The sequence below is a fragment of the Mastigoproctus giganteus genome, chromosome 11 (assembly GCF_048544385.1).
Source record: "Mastigoproctus giganteus isolate SK-2022 chromosome 11, ASM4854438v1, whole genome shotgun sequence".
Taxonomy (NCBI): Eukaryota; Metazoa; Arthropoda; class Arachnida; order Uropygi; family Thelyphonidae; genus Mastigoproctus; species Mastigoproctus giganteus.
In genome coordinates this window covers 26,844,410-26,870,122 of record NC_143585.1, presented here as the reverse complement: position 1 = coordinate 26,870,122, position 25,713 = coordinate 26,844,410, and the positions used below count along the sequence as shown (strand labels likewise).

The window sequence follows — 25,713 nt, the reverse complement described above, 5'->3', positions numbered from 1 at the left end:
CGCACATCATCGACAATCAGTTGATTGGGCCTGTTGTGGTACAAAATCGTCTTACAGGGCACATTTACCTAGAATTTCTGCAAATTCTAGGTAAATGAGGGAGCTCCTACACATTATACCCGTCTGGTGAGACAATATCTAAATCGAAATATCCCTGAACGATGGATAGATCGGCCGCTGCCGTTCATTGTCCACCAAGGTCTCCAGACCTCACTCCGTTAGATTTTTGTTTGTAAGGATGCATAAAAAGTGCAGTATACAGAGAATACAAGAGATGAATTGCTCGCTCGTATTTTGGATATTGCTGTCCTCATAAGATAATGCCAATACGACCTCAAAAGAACAACATTTCTAGGTAATTGAGGGAGCTCCTACACATTATAGTCATATGACCACAAGAGTTGCAAAGTGTATTGAGGTTGGTGCAGGGATTTTTGAACTGTAAAAGATTTGTCAATTATTTATGTTTTCTATTATTCAAAAAGTCAATAAATATAAACAATAAGTCATTTTTTGTTCTTCAATATTTCTCACAATGACTTTGTGCATGTCAGTTTTAAACAGCTTTATCTCCTTATCCACTGAGAATTGGATACATTTTTAAATGAACATTTTTACTCAGAATAAGCGATACTATAACCTCCCAAAATATTTACTATTTCCCTTGTATATATACAGGGTGTCTCAAAAATATTGGTACAAATGTTTAAGGGAGGTAGGTAACATCTAAAGGAATCTGAATCGCATAGAAATCCATAACATCACGGGAAAGTAGTAGCAGAGGCACAAGAAGCAGAAATGACACAAGACAGTAATTAATGACAAACATTTGTTTGACATAATATTAACAATGAAGTACGAGATGGATGCATTTCATGATGTTGCAACAGATGCGCAAAGGTTCCACTATGAGACGCAATGCATGTGTGACACTGATGCAGCTTGGATTGGCGGACATGGTCGAACACACCTGGAGTTTCTTTGACAGTAGCAGCAGCGCTGACGAGTCTCGCCACGAGATCCATTTCCGTCTCTACAGGCGATTCATACACGATGGATTTGAGGGCTCCCCACAGAAAGAAATCAAGGCTCGATAAATCAGGTGAGCATGGGGGCCAGGCAATGGGTCCACCATGGCCAATCCATCAACTCCCTAAACACCTGTTCAAATGGTCAAGAACACACCTTCCATCATGGGCATGCACCCCGTCATGTTGAAACCAAATGTTGCATCTCACATTTGCTGGAACATCGTCAAGTAACCCTGGTAAAACTTGTTTAAGAAAGATCCGATATTTAGCAGAGTTCATGCGGGATGGTAACAGGTATGGGCCGACTAAGCAGTCACCGACCATACCTGCCCACACGTTTATTGCGAAGCGATGTTGTGCTGCATGGGGGGCACACACCGCCTGTTGTCGTGAGCCCACACAAGCATTGTGCTGATTGAATAAGCCTTCCCGAGTGAAATAAGCCTCTTCCGTGACCAAAGCATAGGCTGGAAATTTCAAGTCTTGAACACTTTCTTGAAGAAATCACTGCACAAAAGCCACGCATGCAGCATGATCTTGGGGGGAGCAGTAACTGATCGCTCTGGAGATGAAAGGGATGTAATGAATCGTCGTGCCAGTCACACTGTACACTACAACGAGACACTTCTAAAGCAGAGGCAATGGCACGTGTGCTGGTAGAATTATTCCGGACGGCATTCAACACACTTTCTTCCATGGCGGGAGTTTGCGTTGAACATTGTCTGCTGCACTACTCGCGTTACCTCCAAAAATTACCCATAACTGCGCAAATTTTGATGCACACGCGCAAACAAACGGTGGTCCGGTACACGTCTGTCTGGGAAGCGTTCTCCATAAATTCGTTGAGCGGCTCATCCATTGCCCTCTGCTAATCCGTACACTAGGTGCATGTCTGCCAGCTCACAGTTCGTATGTCGATGCATGATCTTCGTGCGGCGACTACTGCTTGAATGAGTAATCCAAAATCAGATCCTTAGTGTTCCAATGGACATCGATTTTACCCTTCCCCTTAAAAAAAAAAATATATATATATATATATATACACTTCTTTGAAATGAACTTATATTTGGTGGAATGTCGGTAATGATCAGGGGTGTGTTCAACTGGCACACATTGAGACCTGTGGTACGTTTAGACTCATCTCTGAACGGTCCATGTCCATCCAGTAGCATAGCTGCCCTTTTTCGGACCCACAAGCAAAGAACATGTTAGGGCCCACAAGCAAAGAACTTTTTCGGGCCCACAAGCAAAGAACACCCTACTTAATGAAAATTGCAAAACGAGGAGACAGTCAAAGACGCCGGTCCCCTAAAGGGCCTGCAGGTAATTTGCCTTGCTTGCTTGCCTGCCTACATGGTAGCTATTCCACTGTGTTCATCCCTTAATGGTCATCGTGCACCTGCAGGTCAATGCACCTCCCCACAGAGCCAAGGTTCAAAGAGCATTCCATATATTTTACCACCACGGAATGGCCTCCCTGTTCATCAGTGAAGCATTTGGGATGCTGTGGAAAGATCCATTTGAGCTTTATGGACAGCAGTGCAGCAAGCATGGATGGATGGATGGAAATGCTTGTGGAATGCTTTTGTGGACTGTTCCATTCCACAGGCGTTCCCAGTATAGTGGGCTTTCCGGAAAACAGAATAATTACGACACTCAACTCATGCTATTACTTGATATTCAAAGTGTATAAAATGGTTTGCAGCAAACTCATCGCTAACATCAGCATTCCAGGAGGCCTGGGTTTCGTATAGTCAGCTAGTGGTGTTCTCAAATCCTATCGAGATAAGGATAGATTCCCAACAAGAAGGCGCTGTGATTTTCCCTCTGGCTCCCTTTCAGATGAGTAGACTCCAGAGCAGTTTATCTTCAACAACAATTCTTCTACTGAATCTCTCTCATGAGGTGGCATATTCCGTTTGTTCAGAATTAGTCGCTAAATCTAGTCTTTTATTCGTACCAATCTCCAGATAACAATCACTTCGTAGTTAGGGAATTCACGTTTCAACTCAAAGGTATGTTCCTTGCTTAGCAATTCTAATTTCTCCCCAAGAATTAGACTTTCTCATTGTTTTAACGAAACAAACCGGCGACATTTGTCTGAACCGATCGAGTGACGATCTCTTGCTGTGATTTAGCAGGACTCACAATAGCGTCTCGATTGCTGCCTCCCAAGTTCAGTCGTGTATATTAGAACAGACAAAAATAGCTTACTGCATGAAATAGCACTGGCAAAATAAAAAAATATATATATATAGGGTGACTTGCTGATGGGGATGAAGCAAGAAATAAAAATGCACGCATTTTTATTTCTTGCTTCACCAATGCCTGCCCTTATCTGGGCCTACCCATTATTAAGTATCCCATGAATTCTGTCCACTCACTGCACTACATAGAATGTATGAAGTTCGCTTTAGGTGTTGTCACCATCTAGTTACTTGTGGTTTGCACAAGGCAATGGCATAGCTATGCCAATGCAGTGCACTGGGGCCAACCCATATATTTTGCCTTTGCTTCATTTATCCTAAGTCCTCTTGTTTTTGCTTCACTGTCCAATTTACTCCAGATAAAATTTACTGCCTGCAATCTTTTCACACAAAACATGTTTGTTAGCTAGCTCAGAAAGAGTTAAACTGCAGTGAATAGAAGTGAAATCCTTATTAGCATAGGTTCTGCTCCCAGGGATGGGAGCAGCACCAAAACATATTTTCAGGGGGGATTGGGCAAGGGAAAGTTACTCCCTTTTTTAGTTGTTGGCAAATTAGCTTGTGGCCATAATGCACCTCCCAAGATCCAAGCCCGAGGCGGGATTCAAACCCGTGACCTTAGTTGCCAGACAGCCACCAGGCTAGCCTGGGGTTACTGCTCATTTATATTAAGATCCTTTCTATGCTCAATCAGCAGTTGATCTATCTTTTATAGGTGCCCAGTAAGGTGATCACATTTAAATACCTGCCAAACAAGCAATGTGGCACAGAAGACTGTGGACATGCAAATCGTGAATGATACATGACTGTCGTACAAATTCCCATAAGCATAGTGTCTATCATGACTGCTTTTTGTTGCTGTTGTGCATTATAACCACCTACTGGGAACACTATTTCATTAAGACTAAATTTGAAACATCTATGTTTCACTTATCAAACTGATTGCTACAGATATTAATTACAACAAAACCTCTAAAACAGACGTTTTTGGGTTGGAAAAATACTATAAAGCTTTGCAGAGGTCAGTGTAGCCAGCTTCCATAGTACAGAAAAACAAAATGCATCATAACTGGTTGCTTACTCTAAAGATTTTATTGAATACCATTGTACACACTAGGAGGATGAAACACATTGGCCCACTAGATAACTGTTGGTTTTGCTCAGGTTGTTGACAAACTGAACAGATATTTTGCACCTATATTCACATGAGGAATTTTATTTATGGAAGGGAATGCCAGAAGTGTGCCAAATTCTAATAGGGAGCTAAATGATTTTGTGATAACTGAGAAGAAAGTGGAAAAGAAATTGAAGCTAAATGTAAAAAAGCATCTGGGTGGAATCTATTGGAACAGATCTATCCAATTACATAAAGGAAGGAAACAAAAGAGGTAAGCAAACCTTTAGCCAGGATTATGAGAGCATGTTTGGATTCAGGGAGAGGCGTGTGAATGTATGCCCAATTCACAAAGAGGATTAAAGTATGATACAAGTAATTAAAAACTTGTTAGGCTGCCTTCTGTTCCAGGCAAAATAGTCACTGATTAATGGCAATCACAACATGAATCTGTTAATGGGCAAACTTATCTGACCAATCTGATTGGATACTATGACATACAAAAGAACCAGATATAAAAATTTTTACATCATATATTAGATTTCAGAAGACCTTTTGACAGTTTGCAGATAAAAGGGACTTGTACACAAATTGGGGCACTGCTCTTTCTGAACTAATGTTATTTCCCCAGTGTTCAGTGCTGTACCCACTATTGTCTTCTATATATTTATTTATGATATTAAGATTGGCTGGCAGGATGGTTAACCACAGTTATCAGAGTATGCTACCACAACTAGTTCTATACAAATCAGATAGAAGTGCTGAGAAAAGTAAATCAATGAATGCAAGGTACCTCATATGGGGAGGTAAACCCAGATTAATGTACCAATGCGGTATCACATTGTGTAGTGGAGAATGAAAAATGGCCTGGGAATGACTGTGTAGTCAGATATGAAGTTCTCCCAAGAGTGCCAACAGGTCGTCTGCACTGGGGTTTTGTTAATGATACACAGGAACTTTGCTAGAGAAAAGGAAGTGATTAAACCATCGTACAAGGCAATGCATCATGATTAGTGCATACTAGTCAGGAGGCTTCATTTTAGAAAGGATGTGGATCTGTTGGAAGAACGAGATGAACAAAATATTAACAAAACAGTACCCTTACCAGAAAAGGCTTGTTCTGCAAACCCTAGTATCATAAGATTTGCACTTGCAAAGAGACCTCAGACCACACACATTATTATTAATGGCCATTTGGTGCAAGGAAGTCTCAGGCTTATGCTGCACCAGGAAAAAAAAAAAAAAAAGTTCCCAAGTTACCTTGAGAGAGAGTCAAAAGTAGAAGGGAATCACCAAGAAACAGAATGATAATATCCAGCTCAGAACCCTGGGTATGCCAAATGCAGGGACAGGTAGGCATAAATTCAAACCAAGGATTGGTGTGGAAATTCTCATTCAGCCAGTAAGTGGTCAGTTGTAACTCCCATCTTTCTTGCATCATTTGCTGCTACTAATACAGAGTGAGAGTGGTATGTGTCATTATGGGAAAATAGTTGTTCCTCCGTCAAAAAGCTGGACATCTAAATGTAATTTTAAGCATCAGTGTTTCGATTGAAGTATAGACCTGCCAAAATTACCTATGCAGTCCACAGTATCAATAAACAATATCTTGTATACAGGCTTGTGACAGCACTTTTTTTTTCTGGCAACTGTATTGCCTTGCTAAGTGATGAACACTAATAGACATGCTTTGGACAGTAAGTTTGTAAACATGGTAAGCCTATAAATGACATGGTTGGAGCATCCATCTGTTTGGAGTAGTTGTTTAACATGTAATTTCTATTATTTCCAGCCAGAACCTGAGCCTACATGTCTGCAACAAGGTGTACATTAAGTCAGGTTTAGTGTTAACAATTATTTCCTGTTGTGCAAGAGCACCTTGAGCAATACCTAATTAAATTGATAAAAAACGCTTCAAAATGAAAATATAAAATACCTACATAAAACAGTTGTTAAAAAAAAAAAAAAGGAAAATTAAGGTATATCTAAAATCCTTCAATGTTTTTGCAGTAATGTTCACCCAATCCGTGAATACCAGCTGATTGACACCATGGTGTAAAGTGAACATTTAATACATCATAGTAAAGCAGGTGACCATGAATGTGACAAAACAACAGAACTTCTTTAAGATTATCACACTTAAAAAGCATTCTTGCCTAAGTCCAAAGTACCTTGTCTCATAAGCTTGCACTTTTGCTCATTTAAAAGGATTTTCTGCCTAAGATATGTTTTAGTTGTAAAACTATTTTACCAACATGTCTGGTAGTGCACACTGTGGAGAGGCAGTGTGGACCACCCTGCCATGGCAAAAACATTGTTTGGCCATGAATGTGTTTCTACACTCCTATGAGTTAAAGCTGTGAATATGTTCTTTTACTATTCTCTACTTATAACCCAACATACACATGGTATGGAATATTTTCTAATGAAACTGACACTACCAGAAGTAATGGCACACTGCATCTGACTGCAGAAACTTTCGATTACAAAATATGAAATATATTTTAGTTTAAAAAAAGTGAGCTGCAGTTAACCAGCTAGGATTTTGAGAGGTGGGAAGAGAATGCAATTGGACTGTTAAGATTAATTATGAGAGCATCATTTGACTAAGTAGGTTCCTTTGGATTACAAAAGTTCCAGGGTATCACTAATCCATAAAGTGTATCATAATATAAGTGTATTAAGCATATCTTAATATAACATGCACAATGTAATCAGAGAAATTGAATTTTGTTCCAAAGCCTAGTTAAAAAAAAAAAAAAAAAAAAAAAATTGATTTGCTCCTGTTTCTTTTTCAGTGTCCTGCTCCTTTCTGAAAGGAAGGCATTTATGAAACTAGGTGTTCTGCACAATTCTGTGTAGCCTACACCATGGCAATTTTATGAAGGCAAACCCTTCCATAAAAACTTTTTGAACATCAGAATGCTGCAGGGGTAGTGTACAGAACTTTGACAATCAAAATGAAAAATTTGATGAATTGAAACACAATTAGAGAGCAAGGCTGTTCTTTTTATAAGCTAAGCTAAGGAATGTAACACAATATCACTTTCTGAGATAGTCTTCCAGAATCGTGAGGTGATGCAACATATTATCAATTGCTTTAAACATTTTGTTCATAACTACAAGTGTCAACTTTTGATAGGGTAGTATATCTCAAATCACCTGGAAGCATCCTACAAATTAAATAAATTTGTTTTTCACAGTTTATGATGATTTCTGCATTCAAAATAAATTGTCTTAGTACTGAACTATTTCAAAGGTGGCAGTGCACCATATGGAAGACAAGGCCATGCCATTTACAGTGAAAAAAAATCATCGTTTTATTTTCTAATACAAACTTTGGTTTGTTCATTCCAAATAATGAAATGCAAAGTTGGTCTGTATAAGAAATGTGCCACTTATAGTATAAAAAAGATTAATTTAAGAAATAATTTAATATAATTATACCCCAGTGCCTGTCCAAGTACTTTTTATATTGAATCTGTTTTTTTTTTTTTTTGTTTTTAATTACTTGTTTTTAGCACCTGATCTTCCCTTCTCTCTCACTGCAACCCCAAAGTTGTAGCAGATCAAAACCTATCTTGATGTAATGTGTAAAGAAGATACCCCATTGTAGCTAGGACTAACCAGCCAGCAAATTTCCAGGTTACTTTGAAGGCTTTGCTACAGGCTAGCAAGTCATACAACACATCATAAGCACACAATATACATATTTAGCTTTGAAGAGATACCCCGAAAGAGAGACATGGTGGGTTTGATGGAATTGTTAGGAATCTGCTGTAAAGAATACTAATCCATTAATAACTAACAAACCCACACCCTTTCTGTATGCACTTTACTCACTGCATTTCAATTCTGCATCCCCTATGTCAGAGTGGATTAATGTTACTGATATCCCATTGTAATATAACTGTCTGCATATGATGGCATAACATACTTTATTTACTATATTACTGGCATTAGTGCAATGTATGTAAATGTACTCTTGTTTTTACTCTTAGTAACCATAAAACAGCCCATATATCTGCTTACCCTATGCTTAACAGACCTTGTCACCCACCATATGTTGTTTTCCAGGCTGCTACTAAATATCCCATTCAAAAATGGGGTCAGATTCCAAGTTTAAATGATTTCACTTAATAATGGAAGAAAAACACCAGGTGCCCACTTTCACTATGTTAGGCATTGTACAATGCCTAACAATGCAAGTGGGCACTTGGTGCCTTATGTAATAAGGTCTTATTACATTAGGCTTCAGTGACAAACCCAAAACCTAATGTAATGAAGTAAACATTTTTATACTTATGAAAATGTAACCAACCCTTTCTTTTTTGTTAACAATTTTTTTCGAATAAAATGACCACTCCTGTTTAATGAAAAAATAATGATATTGATTATATATAATCTAATTCACATTATTTATAAATTTAATCAGAAACACCAAAATTCAGGCAAGTTTTTTTTTAATCTTGATAAGTTTATTAGCTGGCATAGTATCCTTTGGCAGGGGGTACAGAGAGAGCTAAATATACGTTAAATCCTTCTCAGAATTTAACATATATTTAGCTCTCTCTGTACCCACAATACCTTCTAATAAAATGGCATCATACCTACAGTAAATTGTTTTGATTGAAATGCAATTTTCTGCATCAGTTCTCAGCAGAAAATTGCATATTTCACTATATATATTAGAATACATCGGTATTCTATAAAATAGAATATTTTTTACCCCTTTAATTTTATACCGATGGAAAAAATGAACCCGTTCGGTATACAACAAAAAATTTCTATGACCATGATAAAATAGGTCACGTGCTTTTGCACGTTTACCCTCTTCTGTGTACTCACAAATGAGAGTACAACTAAGCTCTTCACCTTTAAAAAAATTTCGAATTTTAACAAATTCGAGGTAAGATGGGATTATAATTATTGCTTTGGTCCTAGCTTCCTCCTTATATTGTTTCAAAATCTTAATAAAGGACCTAAACCTATCTTCCTCCATATTTTGCACACTCCTACATCGAAAATAGTGGAACACCTACAAAAGAGCAATTAATTGGCATTAAATGCTACAATTTAAGATGAAATACAAGTGTAATAGTCATAAAATGTAAATAAACACTTAATTCTAAGTTATTCAATAAGTTGTGCTTATGAAAACTGCACAATTTAACACAAATTAAACACAGTACCTAATTTTAACCAATACTTTTATTCAGTGATATCCGTCATTTATCACTTTTTTATTAAAATAATTTTTTGCACAGAGGTAGTTCTCAAATAGGTGGTATAAAAAGTTAAAACAGATGCATTGCACTTATGAATTCAACAAGCCTTCAGTTAAACAATTAAGATTAAACAATTTCAAAACTTAAATTATGGAACATATTTGATAGACATAAAAATAAAATTCAGTCAGTGAATGTTTGGATACAAATAAACACTCAGACGTTTGTAACTAAGTGTAAATAAATTACTACAAGGGAAATTCTACACATACAAATAAATTGATTTGTCTAGTGTACACACAAATACAGGGTTATATTTCGTTACTTGAACTATAAGTTTAAGTGTAATTTGTAGCATGCAGTTCATATTAAACTGGTTTATCTCATGCTTAGCATGATGTTCAGTACTTACTATATTTAAGTGTTTATTCTTAAAACAAATTTCAAAAACTCATTGGCCAAATTAATTTTACAAACCCAAACTGATAGAAATTAAGTTTTCATTCATGATAACTATGCTGCAAAAAGAGTTTTAATTTCATTGTCATAGCATCCACATAACAGCACTCAGTTAACAATATATATATTAAAAACATTAAAATTATACTTAAATATTTTTTATTCTTCTATTGTCACTGTTAGGTATTGGGATTATAAATTTAGTATCAGAATATCTCAAATTACAAAACAAATTATCAATTAAGAATGGCAAAAATGCCTTGAGTGGTCTAAGGCCCACACTTTCTGAAATTAGACTTATCTATGCATGACACATACTACAGCAAATGGTTTGCAGCAGTGGCTGCTCACCACTTCTTGATGTGGTTGTGGGGTAGATGAGAAAAACAAATCATTAAACTAAATTTAAAAAGTGGAAAATGTAGCATAATTAACTCTTAAATATTAAGTATAAAAAAAATACTCAACAACCACATGAAGTGGGGCAAAATAATGACAATATTTTTAAACTCTTGTATCATTTCAGCAAATTTACTTTAAATATTGGCCAATCAAGACAAAATAGAGAAACACCTAATATTTAAATGAATAAAGTTTATTTTTATAAATGTTCAAAATATAAAAAGCTTGTTCTAGAGGCCACGCCTGTTGAAAACTAACTACTGATAGCCCACACACTATAGGGGTTTAATCATAAATAATATAAGTGAGTTTTCAATAAGGATGAGCTTTGTGGAGCAACTTCCTTTATTATATTTTAAAGTTTTGTAAAGATAAACTCTGTATATACATGATATTATATAAGTTATTATCTTGACTTTATTGCCCAGCATTAAAATTATGCTATGAAGGGACTAACTATTAAAATAGATAGGCAGACTTTGTCCTTGCCTCTTCCTCATTATATATGCAAGGTCAGCATTTTTACTGCTTTAGCATGAAATTTTCACAGCCTGATGCCAAACCTCACCCTTTTTCTGGGTTAGGGATATGCAGTGGTCATTCCCTGACCTTCTGCATCCTCTGTATTTGGTGGTCATGGGCTCAAATCCCAGTCTAATCAAGAAGCATGTGCTATGCACTACTGCTCCTGCCCATCTGGCTACAGAGGTGCCAAAATAGATAAGCAGACATTACAAATCGATAAATTCAGATATTTTGGCAGTCTGCCAACAAATTATAGAAGTAGTTTGGATGGAATCAAAGCTACTGCTCCTTGTGTAGTGTAAACACATTTTAAGCATACAGTTACTAATTCAACGGTCCAATAGAAGGCTAGCAAGCGTACGAAACATGCGTAAATAGCAGCATTAGTTTTTAACTGAATAACTAATTTACCTTGTTCAGTGATGCTATTCAAATTAAAAATGAAATTTGTAACTCTAGATTGACTTATAGAAAATGATGTTTCCAAGGTGCACATATGACAAGCCCCTCACTGTTAATTGAGGGAACAAAATCTCTCAAAGAGAATGACAAAAATATAATTACTATTACACAATAGACTAACATCTGTTATTGTGTAATAGCAATATTATGCTGCTTATCAGTGCTAGTAAATATTGACAACATGGAATACTCATACAGTCTAAGAATATTCTTGTCAGAATCCCCATTACATTAATTATTGAATTAAATTCTTATTAAAGTTTGAATTTACAGGGTGGCCAAAGTCCTGTAACAACCTCTACTCTAAATTGGTAAATTCAAATCAATTGGCACTCCTATGACATAAGGTTTATTTATGGCAATACAAACAAATATAAAACAGGTTTAATAATCCAATAGATCAATAATGTTCCATCATTTTCCTAACAGAGGAAAATTTGTATAAAGTTCTGTGGGGCATTCCTTGTATCATTTGGAGAGTGCAGTTTTAAAGTGCATTTTACAGCTTCTTTGAATTGAGTGGTATTATAATGTTGTTGTGTAACAGTATCCTTTACAAATCCCATAATGAGTTGTTGCATGTCGATAAGCCAGGACTTTGAGGTGGCCATTCGAGAGGAGCCGGCAACACAGATGACCCACAGCCAGTCCAATGGCTTGGTAACACCTCATTGAGATAATCACATACTATGATAGCATAATGTTACAGCATTCCTCCCAGTGATGAAGCCAGCATTCTTTTTTGAATCTAAAGTTCTTCAAGAGGGGTGAGTACTGATCAGTTCCTTATCATGTTCAGATATTGGTCATCATGATTAACCACATCTTACTCTTTTTTTTTTAATAAGGAAGTTCCTCTGATGCCATTCTTTGCAAAATGGAGTGCTTGTCTTTGACCAAAATACCATATTCCATGAATGAAAACTCTGATAAATGGCACATTCATTGCTAAAAATGACTTGACCATGCTTTAAATTGTGTAATTTGGAACATACCTCCTTCCTTCAAATTATGTCACTATCAGATAACTCTTGAACAAACATAGGACAACACGGGTGTAAATTTAAGTAAAAATGTTTTTTTGCATTGATTACAAGTTCTAATGCATGCCCTTTTATGTATTGATTTCATTGAGTGGTGACCCAACACTCTCAAATCCTCCTCTGCACCATTCCCTCTCTTATTGAAGGTCTGCCACTTTAGTTTATCCTTTACACTCCTTGTGCTAAAGAGCATCTTCTCCCACTGCAAAAGTTTGTTTTGGTGGAGGATCTCATTGAAGTTGGCTCTCAGTTCTTCCCCCTGTGTGTTACTATGTCAGTTGTGATTTTTGAAGCTATTCCAAATTTGTATTTTCTTATAATATATGCTTATCAGCCTTTTCAATAAGCACTGCTTCTAATTTTTTTTTTTATTTATTACTCAGCATGCAAATTATTAAAACAGAACTTTCTGTATAATTCAAAACACAGAAAAAAAGGATTTATTCACATAACAAATTACATGCAGATACATTCTTCTGCACAGCTATTTCTTTCATGTTATGATGCATATAATCAGGATTTTTTTTTATTTTCAAGCTTAAATGCTTGTGGAGAAAAGTAATTTTAGATCCCATGAATTATTCAGCATGAAATCTGGCAACAGAACAATTTTCTGAAATAGCAATGGTCTACCATACATATTATCTAATATACTTAGATGTAATTTATACTTACTTGGGGAAACTGAACAGCTACTTGGCTAATAGAACCTGAATGAATGGAATTCCTAACGAGAACATTTCCTGAATAATTGTAACAATATTTATTATAAAGTGCATTTATTGAAGGGGCCAAAATATTACTAAATATCAAAGTCTGGCGATAAAACTTTGCCCAACCATTTAGCATCCACATTCTTACTCTGAAAAAATCAGAGTTATGAGACTCTCGAGGCTGTAAATGAAGGTGTTGCATTAAATGAATTACATGCTCCCAGTTTTGCATAAGGAAAATATCTGCCTGATCTAGAATAAGAATCTCAATAGATGATAAGAAGTCATAGTCCCTTTCCTTTTCACCTTCAGCACCAATAATTGTTCGTAAACCTAATGGAGAAGCAATTATAATATCTGCAGAATAGAAATTTGCATACAACTTCAGAGACTTTCTTGTAACGCTTATCCCAATGCGGAATGCATCATCTGTGTTACCTGCAAACAATTCCTTATAATCTTCAGGCTTTTGAGACATTTTGTGGGAACTGAATTCGTCAGAGCCGAACTCTGTTTGGAAACGCTTCTTATTTGCAACATCTAACTTATTGTCAAAATTCAATAAACTAGTAAATACATAAATAATTCGACGAGCTGATTCTTTAAATGGAACAATCATGAGAACTTTCGGGCGAGTAAGACCTTGGTCTCTATAGTTTCCTTGACTGTCACTATGCCTTGCTATTTTTGCATTATGATGCAGAACCCTGGAATGTGATTTTAAAATATGATTCAATGCATGTAGGCAGTAAGCCATACGAATATCTTCTCCACTGTCAAGAGTTCTTTCAGGATAGAGCAGGTCATGGTATCTTGTTATAACAGACAAAATTTCATTTTGTAACAAAGTTAATTTTTCAACATTCTTTGATTTCCTACACAACTGAAGTGTCTTTTCTAGATTATTATCAAGTACTTTTTTAAAATAAAATTTTATTTCACTTGTGTAAATCTCTAAAGGTGGTCCATAGGACTTATCTCCTATCACATAATTTTTAAAGTAAAGTTGACCCAGTGCAGGCCATTCATTATTAGAAGATCTTCCCAATTTTTCTTTTATTGTTTTTCTTAAAATAGATGGAATCTGGTTTTCATATTTCCAAAAAGGATCTTTACATTGGACATCCTAAAAATAAATAAAAATATACAAATATCATAATGATAAAGAAACTATGTAATGTAATATACACTACTATATAATTAATATTTATCAGTCATCATTAAATGACTGACACTGACAATCCAACTACAGTATTATAAAAAAAAAAAAACTCCCTTTGGTAACAAGAAAAAACAAATGTTAACAATAAAATCATAGAAGAAACCACTAGTAGACTCCCAACATTAAAAACAAACGTTACTATCCCTTTCATTCCAGAAATTAATGAAAGACAGGCAGAGTTCCTTAACGTAGGAGTCAGAACAAGCACGATACTTGCATTATCAAAGATGGTTTAGTTTATGCATGCATCATCTTTGACAGCACATTATCAAAGATTGTTTAGCAGAATTACATTTCATCGTAACATTCATCATGCTTGTTAACATTACTGCCACTGTGCCAAAAACTGTAGAGAACCCAGACACTTCTAACGTACTCATTTGTTACTTATTTGTGCCATAGCATAATCAATCACTAATTCACAACATGATTTACTATAATGTTTAACATTACTTATGCAATGGTATACATTATATATAATATAACATTAGAGTATAGATTAAAACAACTATTTGAATGCTTTAATCCAAACTTGATTTCAAAATTGCCTTTCCCAACATTTTAATATAATTATTATAATAACTTTTGTTCACTAAGGGAACAAAACTAACAGTCATTATGAATTTATTTTAGGGCAACACAAAACATACATAATAAATTACAGCTTACATTGACTAGAGTGTGAAGAAAGCAAATGAAGTATAATTAACAAAACAGTGATGGATATATTAGTGAACAGTTTTGGCTTACAATGAGCTTGTGGGAGGTATACTCCACAAACTTAAATCATGCTATACGTCAGACTGTGTTGATGGATAAAGTTTGCTCTCACTGCAGTAGACTGATGCTGGGAGCAGATGCGCAGAAACTTCCCACCCAACGACAGTGTGGCAATTGGATCATTTTATCCAGAGCAGGCCTATCTGCAAAAGCATGGTGTCACACAGACATGCAGAATTAAAATTTGAGGATTACAATGTTTACAGAAAGGGAGTTGTGATCATATTATTAGTTAACACCAAATTAAGGAAGTACATCCAGTACTTCCTTCATTTGGTGTTAACTAATAGTGACATGGGCAGACAGTGCAGTATTGAGTCAGTTTAGTGTGACATTGGCACTGTGAAAGCAAAGTTGGGAGTAGGAGTGTGTTATAGGCCTAATTACTCTGATGGTACAACAAACAACTGTACAGAAAAATAGTGAGCCAGTAAATCAGATTGTCTTATAATGGGGAATTAACTTCCCAGATATAGACTGGAACTCAAGTTGGTCACTCACATACTAAATACTTGTGGATTTATTGGATGATTGTTTTCTACAGCAGCATGTTCAAAAGGCAACCAGAGGGAGTAATACTCTTGATCTGATTATCAGCAGTGGTTATTCATGCATTAAGAATCTGCAGATAAAGGAACTAGGTGTCAGCAATCAATCATAGCGTACTGATGTGGGATTTACTCAGAGATAACTACCATCAGCAGTAAAGTGAAAGTTTTTGCTTTCGTACAGTTTTTATGAGGCCTATAGTGATGTTACCAGCAGTAAATTCTAAATGGGGAACATTCAAGGAATTAATCTTGGAAGCTACTAGGCTTTTCATACCAACTAAGAAATACTGTTCAAGGTTTAGGCATAAATGGATGCCAGATTAAGTAATGAGACTTGTGACCAGGGCCACATTAGCATTACAGGTGTTAAGAGTTTCTAATAATAAACCAAGAAAACTTAATATAAAAGCATACTTAAACTTAACTTGATAAGTGTTTAAATTCTTATTATATCTCTTGATTGTACAATAAATAAGTTAAAGTTTCTATTAAAATTGTTTGTTACTTTATTTTTGAAGTAAAAAAAACATTTTTGGCCTCTTATTTTGTCTTTATCAAGGAACTATCATTCACAATATAAATATAAAAACCTATGTAGTGTGTGTGTGTACGCGCACATATATAGATATATATATCAGGAGACATGCCTGTGGTAGATAATTTTTGTAGTTGTTGGCACATTGGCTTCTGTGGGCATAATGCAACCTCCCAAGGTTTATGCAGTACTTTGCAGTATCCCAAGCCCGAGGCAGGATTCAAACCCATGAACACTGGATTGCCAGGGAGGCACTTTACCCACCCGGCTAGATATAAGATAGTCTGCAATCAAGTCACAAAGGAGGTTAGGCAAGCAAAGGCAGATGAGAAATCTTTGACAAAGGATGTAAAGAAACACAGTAAAGACTTTACTCATGTAAACTCTAGAAGAAAGTTTACGAACCAGATTGGTTCACTCGATATCGATGGATTGACTGTTCATGATTCTGCTCAGATAGCTGACAAACTCTCAATGAGTATTTTGCATCTACATTCACACATGAAGAATTATGTAAAGTGGAGGCCAGAAGCCTATTGAACTCTAACAGAGTTAAATGATTTTGTAATAACTGAGAAAAGTGGAGGTGAAATTGTTGAAGTTAAACATAAAGGGGGCACCTATGGTGGATGAGATCTATACAGTTATATTAAAGGAGGCAGCAAAGGAAGTAAGCAGGCCCTTAGCAATGATTATGAGGGCATGCGTGGATTCAGGGGAGGTCCCCACAGACTGGAGATGTGCAATGGAGATTTTCTCCACATTTCCTACACTAATTTGGGGTTCTGCAGCTAATTCTTTGATAATAATATAGCAAAATTCCAGGATTAATGCCTCAGCGTTCGCAACACTCATGTTACAGCATCCTGGACTTCCAGTTGCTGACATCCTGGAATTTCTTCTTTATGCAATGAGATTATTCCACATCTGAATTGTTTATACCAATGTGCAACAACACTAACCTAGGCAGTCTTCTCCATAAACAGTTACCATTTCTTCATGGATTGTTTTCCCCTTGCAAATAGAGGAACCAGGTCACTGATCTGTATTCCACTTTATCCATTGCAACACTTCATTCACCACTGCAAAGGGAAAAAAGCTACCAGATCAAAACCAAAATTTGTGATTGCTATAGAGATTAAGGTATCAAACATTCTTCTTTCTACCACTACTTCAGGGTGAATACAAATCTTTTTTGAACCCCTCATTGTATATTTAAAACATCAGTTGGTTATTACCACTGAGCACAGTGGGCGGAAAAATTTTTTTGGGAAACATGACAGGAGGAAAGGCAGTCTCCAATATCAAAAAAGGATACCTCATTTTCCCATATAAAACAGCTTCCATTGAAAATAAAGCCACATACTGTTTGGAAAGTTTTAATATTCCACATACAAAAACAAATTTCTCAAAGTGCTAAAATGAAGTGAACAGGAAAACTTCCAATGATAAAACTGATGGGGGGGGGGTGTAAAAACAAATCACAAGGACAAACACATAGGCACAGCAACAATAATCAACTTGCCAATGCATTTAGCATCACTTATTTGAATTTTACTGAGATATAGATACAGACCTCCAAAATTTCTTCTTGTTCAGTTGCAACTTTTCTCTTTCTGTTGACTTTTTTCAATTCCTTAAAATTTACTTCAGGACTTCTATTATCCATTTTATCTGTTTGAAATAAACAAGCCCCAATACTATCATTGCATATAATTGAACCAAACTTATACAAAATACATATTTTTTATTAATGAATAAAAAAAGTAAACTTTAAATTGAATTCTCAATTTAAGTGAAATTGAGAATTCAATTTAAGTGAATTCAAATTAATATTATAAAACTGCACAAAACAAGTTATTCCCTAATTTCTTTTCCATTTTAACCAGAATAGATTCTGCAGATGTCTGAACCAGTGTTTCCCAACACTTTTTTCAGATACTGACCACTTCTCTATTTGACATAGAGGCTACAGACTACACAAAATATTAAACTATACATGGAAATATATTGACTGTTTTTAATACGATATTTACTCGCTTAACATAACCTAAAGTAAACCAGTGTTGCACATTGGTATACCCAGTGGTCAGCTATAGTGGACTCGCAAGAGCCCATTGTTTTTTTTTTTTGAAAATTTGCAAGCCCATTGTTGAGACGATCATTTATTTTACAAATGAAATCCTAAATGTGCAATTATTGAGTATCCAGAGCCAAAACTACAGTGGGGCAAATGGGACCCCATTCCCAGCATTTAATGGCACAATCGATTGGTTATGTATTTTAAAATTTCTTCATTTTTGTTTTAATTATTGTCTGACCTCTGTTTAACCAAATTCTTTATACCAATTTTTTTTTAAATTCCCCTTGGTAATTACATATAAACTACAATAGTTTTTGTAGAACAAAAATTATGTATGTAATGAACAGATTAGGAGAGAACTTTGTATGCATTGTTCTCACCCCTGGCCTTTAGGTAATTAGAAACAATGAATTAAGGGTGAAAGAGATTACCATTCCACGTTAGTAGTGTCCATAAAACTTATGCAGCCACATTCCAAGAAGCCACGCTAGTCAATATGCTTTCCATAGCCAGTCAAAGGATTATGAAGATTCCCGACATGGATAATAGCATCTGGTCAACCTGTATTGTGGTTCCCCTTTACTCGGACAAACGGCCATATGTTTTTCAGAGAAGTGAGTGATCCATGCCGTCCAGTAAATTTCTCCTATCTTTAGATGATCACAGTAGCTGAATATCTGAGTGATTCCGATACTTTATTCAAAGAACTAGTGACAGTACCAACGTATGGGAGGGACTGAGGAAACTAAGATATATAAACTTTATGAAGATGAAATGTTGACAGATTTTGAAACTTTGTCGAGCCTTTCACTGCATAGAAAACATGCTAATATAATGGCATACAGGCAATAATTTAAAAAAAAACTATTACCAATCTACAAAACTGGTGTGAATTAAGGATGATTGCTAAAGAACTTTATGTGGAAACTACAAAGATCGGTCGTGTGTTTGGACTACGAAAAGCAGTTTGTAGCTTGCGATTGGTAATTGCAAGTTAAGGGAATTATCCTGCATTGTGCAAACATTTTGATTCTGAGGCTGCCATAGCCCAGTGGTCAGGCATGCAATTGCATAAATATACCTGCCTTGAGTGGCACGGGTTCAAGCACCATGACTGCTGAATACGGCACTGTTTCTTGTATTCTATCTATCTTGTGAACTCCTGACTGTGTGTTCGCCCTGGAGTATAAACAGAATTTTTTTTTATTTGGGATTGTTAAAGCAACTTTTAAATCTGGAATTTCTTAACCATTTAGCACAAATGATCGACATCCTGCAGGATGCTCTTACCTTTCAGAAGCTTTACACATTCACTACACGGCAAAAACAGTTAAATTAATTATTTGAGCTGTCAATGCTATTGCTAATTTGAAAAATTCTGAAGGAAAATATGAAGCTAAAATTGAGAGCATAATAAATAAATTTTCTGTTTATACTCCGGGACGACCAAACGGTCAGAGGAGCATGTTGAAGTGGAAAGAATTAAGGAATCAAAAAGAGTAAGATTATCTTGTGACAAGTTATTAAATGTATTGTTTTATCCAGGATAAGTTATTAACGCAACAGGGTGATTTTAAATTAAATAATCATACCATTGAAAGAAATTAAACATTCTATCAGAAATCATGGAACTTTGTCTCTGTGGCAAGGCTGAAAACCGAATAAGAAATTTTTCTGATAAAATATGAAATAAAATTAATGATTTTAGAGATTTTGTCGAAGACAGTTTATCTATAAAATAGAGTGAAATTCCCTTTACAATTAAGAAAGCCAGAAATATCTTTGAAACCATAGCGATTAGCAGTGCTGAAACTGAGCAAGCTTTCAGCGTAACAAATAATATCGTGTGAATGAATGTTGAAAATTAAACGTTGCAGATTACGATGACCATAGACCTAAATGGAAAACCATTGCTTCTATTTTATCTGGATTGTTATGTCAATATTAATAAAGTAAATTTCCTATGGCAATTTTTAAAAGGAAATTTTCTTGAATATTTGTGCAATATTTTTTTCATGTAATTGTTTTGTGTACCTTTTCTAGAAAATGTTGTTTATGTAATTTGTTTTTACATTCTAGAATGTCTTGTGATAATTTGTTATTTGTAATATGGGAAATGTTTTTTTTATTCACAATATTAATTTTATTATGAAAAAAAATGTATCCATTATATTTTCGTAGTTGTTTTTTTTTTTTTTTTTTTTCTTTTTGATTTGGTAGTTGTTGGCGCATCGGCTTCTGTGGCCATATTGCACCTCCCAAGGTTTTTGCAGTACTTTGATCCAAGCCCGAGGCGGGAATCGAACCCGCGACCTTTGGGTTGCCGGGCAGGTACTTTACCCACTCGGCTAGCCCGGTCGGCCTTCGTAGTTGTAAAAAAAGAATAAGTCACGTGTCTGCTGAGTACGAGTGGTAGATGGTTATGTGAAACATCCTTTTGGAGGGGTAGGTACCTACCGAGTAAATCTGATCGGTCACGGAAGTGACATCCCTTCCATGACAGATCAGATTTACTCTGATCTGTCATGGAAGGGATGTATTTTCCTTATTTATTTCTTAATAGAAAATCAGTGTATTTTCTATTAAGAAATAAATTTCTATTTATTTCTTAATAGAAAATACACTGATTTAATCAATTTTTTTGGGGGGGGGGGCAGAATTGAGTTATCAGCCAATCAGAAATAGGGGCACATAGGAACACTTTCACACAAACAAATAACACCATGTTATTTGTATAATAATTTGTGCAATAAAGTAATTCGTACAACTTTCTCTGGAATATTCAGCATTCAGGCCAGCAGCGGCAACTTTAGAATAATATTATTCTATTATATCAACGGCAACCTTATTATTTGTATAATAATTCATGCAATTAATTAAATAATTGCAATTCTAGAGGTGACAATCGCAGTGGTTCCCAGTCAGTGTGCCCCAGCCCTTTTCAAATGGGCCTTTGAGTTCAATGGCAATCACTATTTCATCGTTATGTAAAAAGTACTTAGTGATGCAGTCACGATGATTTCGGCGTTTACTTCAGAAGTCAGTCGCCAAAATCAACATAAATGCAACAAAAATTAGTAAGGCCTCTGTTTCGAACACGAGATATACTTGGTACATGGAAACTAGATTTAAATAAAGAGAAAGAATAAGTGCTGACCCTACAGAGGTGGAGATAAATAGTAAAAACAGGAGTAAAAGTATAAGGAAATAATACCTAAGTAAATAAAATTAAAATAACATAAGTCAGCTGGTCATTGTGGTACTTACTAACATGACATGCCAAGGCTGAAAATAAAGACCATGTGGCATATGTTTACAGCTAAGTATAGAGAAGTAACATATAATGCATTAGGAAATAAGGAATACAATGAAGGTGTGACGATAGTATGCCAATTCCAATACCTCGACAGCATAGTCGAGATTCGATGAGAAATATCTTACTACTGTGGTAAGAGTTATTTAGCTTCAAACTGTTATTTTGCCACAGTAGAATAACAAGGTACAACTGTTCCACTTGCTATTCTGAGCTTGTATGTTTTACATTGCTCTCTCCCAGATGAGTGTTGTTGGTTGTAGTGGGGGTTTGATGAAGCAAGGGCTACTATGGCCAAGTTGTTTCAGATTTGTGGTATGTTTGGGAGGTGGGCAGAAAACTTCCCCAGCAATAAACACCCCCCCCCCCAGGGAAAAGTAAACTTCAGGAATAATTCTTCCTGGGGAAATAATAAATGAAAATTGTAATTATAATAAATAAATATGAATTTCTATGTTTACATTACAATTTTTTATACTTTAGTCCTGTCCTGTCCAATTATTAAAGTTTGAAGAGGTTATAAAATTATATACAAACTTATTTCATATGTGAAATATATCATCTAAAGAGAAGTGATATTAATTTAACACTAATATTTATCAGTGGTGCCACAAAAGTTACATTTATTAGAGTATGTTGTCATTGCGATTAACCGGAAAAAGGTTAAAAAAAAAAAAATCTGTGGACCTTTATGCCAATCTTTACTGGTTATGGGCATATAACCTAACTGGAAATAATTTCAAACAAGTAAATTAATAATTCCAAGTGACGAAAAGTGTATCACACAAACATGAGTTGAGGAAAAATCATCTCCTTCCCTTCCATTGTCCTTATCACATGCATCTCAGTGGTAACATAAGCTAATAAATGTACAACTTTCATAGCACCAGTGATAAATATTCGTGTTAATTAAATTAATCACTCTTGTCAGAATACTATTGCATACGCATGTGCATAATTTGGTAACCTCTTCAAGCTTTAATAATTGCACATGACAAAGTGAAACATATTGTAGCACAAAGTAGTTGTTATCAAAAGTTTTGGCACAAGGGCTACAGCAGCCATATTGTGCCTTTCATTTTAATATAATAGTTAAGTTTTTAGAAGTGAGAGAACATCATTTTCTTTAGAAAGGAAAAAATTCATCTAGGTTTACTTCATTGTTCAAGTTCCTACAAACTTCTGTGAGATAGGAATGATTCTAGTCTTTCCTGCTGATAATAGGAGCAGTCAAATAAAATACAGTTTACTGAGAGAACATTATGGCAGCAATTATACCTTGGAACACTTTCATTTCTGAGAAGGAAAGGATGACTTATGAAAAATGTCCAATGGGTGCCCTTGCAAGAATCACTTTTCATACTTTCCTGGTGCTGGAGGCCCAGAAGAATGGCTGGGTCTCAATTGTTATAAGTTATTATTGCTATGTTTTTGCCATATATTCATATCAATTACATTTAAATTTATTGGTTGTTTAGGTGCGTGATCTGCATTTTCATTTCCGAGTATTCCACAATGAGTTAGGATCCATCAGAATACCACTATGTTGTTTGTCTTGTAGCTGGCGCATCAGTTTAGATCAGATTTGTTTCAGCAGGTGATGGCAACTGTGTTTCGTTCTGCATCAAGTTGACAGATATTAAAGAATCTGTATAGATTACATGCTGTGCACTGATTTGAGAATATAGGTGGAAGCTCTAGGTGCTATGGGATTTGTGGAAAAATAAAGTGACGATACATACTGGCTTACCAAGAGAGTGCAAGATTCAGAGTGCTTTGTGCCGTGATATAAACAACAAAGTAAAATATCACATTTATACAGGTTGATGGTACAACAGTACCACTTAAAATATAAGAGTATTGTGAAGACACCTAATATACTGTTATCCCACAGAAAATCCCAAGGCATGTCTTCTGTGGGACCTAATATACTGTTATCCCACAGAAAATCCCAAGGCATGTCTTCTGTGGGATTACAGTATATTAGGTCAGGAATTGCCTGCATTCTTCATTCACTTTTCTGTACTAAAAAAAAAAACTACCCGATAGAGAAAAAAACTGCAATCCTTTCCAATTAGGTAGGTTAGATATGTGGTAAGTGCAAAGTTGCTGCATATCATTGACAAAATACCATAAGCTGTACTAACATCCTGTCTGCTCTCTTTAGAGAAATTGTCTGACTGCACAATTCCTCCTGGTCTTTTTCGTTCTTTAATATCGCGAGTGTGCGGTACCATACAGTTCATACATTATTCTGGAATTATTGGTACCCATATGCAGTACCATATATTTGTCAATGTTGCCACTTCTCAGCCAATCTGCCTAATTTTTCCAGATCTTGCTGCAGTAGCATACTTTGATTTCTGTCACTAACCACCCTTAGTATTATCTGAAAACTTTTACATTTAAAAGTTTTATTTGTCATTATCAATATCTTTAATAAATACAGAAAACAACATGGGCTCAATACCAAACACTGGGAGATTCCAGTAATAATATCGATCCACAAAGAGCAGTGAGCGCCCATTTATAACTACTCTCCCGTCTACCATTCAACTGTTCCTTTATCCATAGTAACTTGCACCTTATGCCGCACTGCTCCAATTCGTATAGCAGTCACTTGCTTATGACCACCTAATTAATACTTTGTTGAATACCTTTTGCGACAAATATGTAGAATAGGAAAAGAGAGAGCCAACCATAAATTACAATTCAGTTGTGGTATAATTATATTATTTTGTTTGTTTATACAAAAGAATGCAATAGTTAACAAAAGGAAAAAGAGTTAAGTATAGTAATAGTACCTCAATTTCCCTTGAATTGCTCTAATAGATCTTGAGGTATGAAAATTACGGTTAGATAGTAAAAAGTATAGAAAAAGCATATATATAATTTTACATAGGATTTAACCGGGAGCGTAACTGCCCGACCTTTAGTAAGGGATCCTGGTATAACATTAATTTTTTTTTTTTTTTTTTTGTGGGTTAGTTGTTGGCACATCGGCTTCTGTGGCCATAATACACCTCCCAAAGTTTTTGCATTTTACTCTGATCCAAGCCCGAGACCTTTGGGTTGCCAGGCTAGCACTTTACCCACCTTTCGGCGGTATAACATTAAGAGTACATGATGGTATTATATCGATAAGGATAATGATGGAATACAGAATGCTATAGAAAAGGAGGAATGGCTGTGCGGCATTTCAAGCGCAAATTGCGCTACAGTAAAATCATACTCAGGTAATTTAACATACTTTTTCAGGACTGCTTTGTAAAGACTACATATTCCCAAGTTCTCAAGGTAGATTTGGGCTTATGCCTGGGAGCATATAGCTAACAAAACTCTGAACACTCTGAATCTTGCACTCTCTTGGTAAGCCAGTATGTATCGTCACTTTATTTTTCCACAAATCCCATAGCACCTAGAGCTTCCACCTATATTCTCAAATCAGTGCACAGCATGTAATATACCCTGAGCTACCCTGAATAAGAACATACTTGGACACACACACGAGAGTTTGTTTGTCAGAGCATATAATTATATGTAAATATATCTTGTATATAAATCATGTATATACTTTTATGTAAATAATGTTGAGACTATATTGTGTGTAATTAATAAATGAATGAAAAAAAAAATAATTCTTAAGATCCAAAATATCATTTTACAATAAAATATATCATTATTACAATAAAATATATCATTAGTACAATAAAAATAAAATAAGAATAATTATGATTAATCAATAAATAATTCAGCAGTTATAAGCTACTTACTACAGCGAACTATACTACAAAAAGCATGAAAAAATTGAGCACATGTAACTATACGCGCCAAATAGTGACCCCAGCGCCCTCGCAGTTCTGAAGTGTAAAGAACCAACTAATTAACAATAATATTAAACAATCGGCAGTTGCGCCCTCTGATTTTTTTGGAAAAGATTAAAGAACTAGGAAATTATCTGAAATTACATTAATATGTTCAGAGAAGATAAGGTGAATATGAAAGAGAATAGATGGCGGTAAATTAAATAAAGCTCGATATAATT

General features: G+C 35.4%; 1 pseudogene across 1 annotated transcript in view; it reads right to left on the bottom strand.

The window, feature by feature from the left end:
- The window catches only part of LOC150077825 (U3 small nucleolar RNA-associated protein 25 homolog pseudogene), a 36,277-nt pseudogene extending 10,778 nt beyond the window's left edge, over positions 1–25,499 (bottom strand). The window contains exons 1-3 of the transcript XR_016547606.1: positions 25,442–25,499; positions 17,849–17,946; positions 13,147–14,310 (exon numbers count right to left, since the gene is read on the bottom strand). The product of XR_016547606.1 is annotated as a U3 small nucleolar RNA-associated protein 25 homolog pseudogene (transcript). The remainder of the gene's footprint in view (positions 1–13,146; positions 14,311–17,848; positions 17,947–25,441) is intronic.
- Between the last annotated feature and the right edge of the window lie 214 nt (positions 25,500–25,713).